We start from the raw sequence: 4,986 nt of genomic DNA on the forward strand, positions 1-4,986 counted from the left end.
CATCCCACCCCCGGCTGTGAGCGCCTCCAGGTGGACATACCATCCTCTCCCGCAGCAGGTGGGCTTTGGCACCAGCCTCCCCGCCCACCAGACTGGGGCTCCCGAGGGCAGGACTCTGTCTCCCTCCCCAGAGTGGGGGCTTCCTGGACTGTGTCTCTTCGGGTGGGCTGGGACCCCCCCGGGGGAGGAGGTGCAGCCCAAGTTCCCTTCTGCCCCCTGAGTGCCCACCCTGGCCCTTCATGGCCAGACGGCCTGGGACTTGGGGCGGGTTGTTGACCAACTGACTGAGTGGCCTGTGAAACCTAAGGCCGAGGGGGCTGACTCCAGCTGGCCTCTGCCCTCTCCCCTGACCCCGGCTGCCTCCGGTTGGAAATGGTCCACCTGGTGTTCCTCCTCCTCTGGCTTCCATCCCGTCAACTCTAGCTGAGATTAAGGAATGGACCAGGTGGGGAGAGTGGCCCTTCCCAGCTACATCCTGTCCCAGGGCCTCTCCTTCAGCAGGCTGGGGAGGGGGCTGCTGGGAGCCAGAACCCGGGCAATCTGATCTCCATTAGCCCTTTCTCTGGTTCTCATTATTGCAGCCCAGGCGGCTTCGGAAACATGTACTTTCCCCGGCAGCTTTGCTCTCCTTTCTCGGCCTTTTGAGGTCCCTCTCCCATCCCAGTCCTCCTTGGAGGCCCCTCCTCCAGTGGACCAGCCATGGGGTGTAGATCCACTTGAGCTTTATGGGGGTGCCTATGGTGTGACTCAGTCCAGCCCTGGAGCTCTGGGAACGCTGCTTTTCCTCCTAAATAAAAAATAACTCCCTTCTGCCCTCTTCCTTCCCCTTGGGTCCCTGACTTTCCCCACCCCCACTTGCAGCATACACCCCAGAGTGTGAGAGAAAGGGTTTCTGACTGCTCCACTGGGTCTCCACAGAAGGTCTCTGTCAGGCTCGACACTGAGGGAGGCAGGCAACGATGAATGAGCTGCATGAATAGTCAAGCAAACAAACGAATGAAGACATGGCAGCAGGAGAAGGGAAGGAACTCAGCCAAGGAAACAACCCAAAGCCAAGGATGCTTGCTGCCCCTGTTCATTTCTCCAGCATCCTCACCCCACCCTGTCTGCTTTTAGAACTGCCTCACTCCCTTCTTCGCATTCACGACTCGGCATAGGAATTGCCTCTTCCGGGAAGCCCTCCAGTATGTTCCAGCCTCGATGACCCACGTGGATCTCAGGCACCCTGCTTCCCCGCAACCACCAGCACACTGCAACATGGTCGGTGATTGTCTTCACGCTCCGTCTGGATGCTGAGCCTCTTGGGGAGGGAAGTGAGTGCGTCTATTATCCATCTGGTGTCCTCACCTAGCACAGGCCTGTGAAGCAAGTACTGAATAACTGTGGGTGAAGGAACGCATGGATAAGCAATGAATGGAGGAAGGAGCACATGAACCAAGAGCAGCCTAAACAGCAACTGGGAGAGGACTGGGGAAGTCACAGAAGGCGTGCCCCTCCACGAACTTAACGGAGCCGTTGAAAATTCTAATTAGGAAGCAAGGGGCAGTGTCAGGAGAGAAATAAGTAGAAAAAAATGGAATTGCAACTCTATCTAAAGTCAATAGGCCATGTGCTCAAGGACCAGAAGGGAGCAATTGTATGTGTTTTTTCCTTTTTAAAAAACCTCCCTGGGACTTCCCTGGTGAAGCAGTGGTTAAGAATCCGCCTGCCAATGCAGGGGACACAGGTTTGAGCCCTGGTCTGGGAGGATCCCACATGCCGCGGAGCAACTAAGCCCGTGCACCACAACTACTGAGCCTGCGTTCTGGAGCCTGCGAGCCACAACTACTGTAGCCCGCGTGCCTAGAGCCCGTGCTCCGCAGCAAGAGAAGCCACTGCAGTGAGAAGCCCGCGCACCGCAACGAAGAGTAGCCCCCGCTCACCGCACCTAGGGAAAGCCCACGTGCAGCAAGGAAGACCCAACACAGCCATAAATAAATAAATTTATATATGAAAAAAAACCCTCCTTTCATGTCGGATTATTATGTTTACAATTCACAAGTGACTTTTAAAGGATATTCTGATGCCGTTGCGGGCAGGGAGGAATCCCCAGATGAACAAGAGAGATTGTTGGGGGCGGTTCCCACTGTCCCCTCCTTAGGTCTCTGGCTCCTCACTGTTCCCACCCGCTCCTCCAGGACTGGACTGTGGCCTGGCTGAGCCCAGATTTGCTGGAGGAAGGAGAGAGTACCCTACTTGCAGGAGAGGGCAGCTGCAGAGCCTAAACAGCATTGATTAAGTGTCTGAATGGACAGGCCTGGGCAGTGTCCAGATGGAGTGTGGCAGACATTGTCCCTGCCCTCTGGGGCTTCCAGGGTGATCCAGACACACAGATGGGGACAGACATGGATGGGCAGCCAGGGAGGAAAATACAACAGAGTGTAAAATCAGACTCTGTGTGTACCCAAATATATAAGGTGACCCTCTCTCTTCTCTCTACCTGGTGAACTCCTATTCACCCTTCAAGGCCCGATTCATCTGTCCAACCATTCAGGTATTCACTTGTCATGGACCTCTGTTGCTCAGCACAATTTGCCCGTTTTAGCTTATGGGAACCCTCTTCTTCCCAACTCCTTTGTGGGGAGACGCTTACTTCCACTTTACCTTCAGCTCTCTTCCCACTCTGGGAATGGTCACGTGACCAAAGCCTGGTGACTTAGTGTGTATAATATCCTAACATGTGATTGGTTCAAGGATGGGTGTATCACTAAACCCATCCAATAAGAGTCAGCCCCGGGGTTTCTTTGGGACTGCAAGGGAAGAAGTGCTTGCTTTCTTTTTTTTTTGCGGTACGCGGGCCTCTCACTGTTGTGGCCTCTCCCGTTGCGGAGCACAGGCTCTGGACGCGCAGGCTCAGCGGCCATGGCTCAGGGGCCCAGCCGCTCCGCGGCATGTGGGATCCTCCCGGCCCGGGGCACGAACCCGTGTCCCCTGCATCGGCAGGCGGACTCTCAACCACTGCGCCACCAGGGAAGCCCAAGAAGTGCTTTCTTTGTGCTGGGATGTCAAGCTAGAATACAGTAAGCCTTCTTACCATCCCTTGGGGAGAGCCTGAAAGAAGGAAGCAGAGCCAGGAGGTGCTCAGTGGTGACAATGAGCGCCTGCACCCAGCTGTGCTTGGATATTGACCCTAACACCCTACCCTACTCCAGGGAATGTCAGTTATGTTGACCCATGTTCTCGCTCTCGCTCGCTCTCTTTTTTTACTTAAGCCAGTTTGAGATGACTTTCTGTCACTGACAGCCCCAAAGCTCCTGACGAATGCATCATTTCATTTATTAAACACTTACCGTGCTCCTGCTCTGTGCCAGACTGAGCTGAGTGGTGGAATCTGAGGATGACCAGGGCACAGCCCTTGCCTTCCAGAAGCGCACAGTCGCCTGAGCTTTGTCCGCATGCTGTCCCTCTGTGCTACCTGGCCGGCTTCCACAGTGGGTCCCCTTCTCCCCTCTGCACCCCAGCGGTAGGTTCACATTCATTCAGCAGATATTCATTGGCCACCTACTGCACACCAGGCTCTGTGGTTTCTCCTGTTGTCCTATTGTAGACCAAGTCTACATCTGTCCCCGCCTCTGCCTGTTAGACTGTGAGCACTTTGATAATGGGCGCCATGTTGGTGAATCCCCAGCGCCTGGCACCTGCACTTGCTCCTGTTCGTTGAATGAATGAACAAGTGTGTGCCTCTCTGTGTGTTTCTGTGTGTTGGGGGGAGGCAGTGGACAGCCAAAGATAAGGACAAGATGATGTAGAGCAGAAGGGCCTGGAGGGTTCTAGATCCAGTGAGGGCTCTGCCAGAAAAGCCAGCCCCTGCTCTGATCCATCCAATTAGCCTTCCTGCAGAAGCATTCCACACAGGCATCCCTGTCTCAGTACGAATCCTAGCAATTCTGCCCTTCCTGTAGCCCCGCCCATAGTGTCCCACCTGGCCACTGCCTGGAGCCCTGTGAGGTGTCATCGCAGCGTCTCCCTCGAGGGCCCATCCTTCACGCCGCACTCCCTCACCAGCATGGGGACGGTGCCTCCTCGGGCCCATGGGGAGGCAGGAATCCCTGGACGGACTCCGACTGACTCACTCCTTCTCCAGACCCCTTGCCTCCTTGGTCCTCTTGTGTCCCTCGCCTCCTTTTTCTCTTCCCGTCCCCCCTTTGTCCTCCTCTCTTTGTCCTTTTCCCCATCTACTTCTCCAGCTCTCCCATCTTCCCACTGGGTCAGTCCTCCCGGTCCTTGTCTGCAGCTGGGTAAATTTCTGTAAACAATTAAGTTTGTAATAAATTCAATTGCATTACATCCTTATGAGAAGTTTATAGCATTTGGAAAGAGGGGCTCGGGCGGCTAAGAGGCTGATATGCTCTCTGACGGCTGAGTGCCTGGAAGTGGAGTGCTCCCATTTGCAAATTAACTTGAGCTTCACATATTTCATTATCTCCGCCCATTTCCCCCTGTCGAATCATCCTGAGCCTTTCTCTTTCCTTCCTCTCTGCCTGAGAGAGTTTCTCCTCCTTCACCTTGCTCCAGTCCCAGGAGATAGTCTCTTATGGCAGGAAGGATACAGGCTATACAGCAAGAAGGACTTCCAGTCGGGCGTGCATTAAAAGAATCCTTAGATAGAAGGAGAGGGAGGAAGGGAGATGAAGGAGTCTCCTTCCATGGAGAGCTGTGGTTACGGGTGGGAGAAAGGGAGGCTGGCCCCCTTAGCCCCAAACCTGGGGATCTGGGACCTGCAGAGCAGCTGACATGCTTCTCTAACCCAAGACTCTGGATGCAAAGTGGGAGAAAACAGCTGCACACATCTGGAAGATGCTTGCCCAGCTCCATCAGCCCGTGCACTGGCCAGACCGTGTTTGATGTTTGATCTTGCCCTCAGCGCAGGGAGGAAGCCAGTGAAATATCAGGGACCACTCATGGAGCTGGCCCCTGCCACCAGGCTGGCTCCCCGCCCCAGATCCC

The sequence above is a fragment of the Hyperoodon ampullatus genome, assembly GCF_949752795.1.
Source record: "Hyperoodon ampullatus genome assembly, chromosome: 19".
Taxonomy (NCBI): Eukaryota; Metazoa; Chordata; class Mammalia; order Artiodactyla; family Ziphiidae; genus Hyperoodon; species Hyperoodon ampullatus.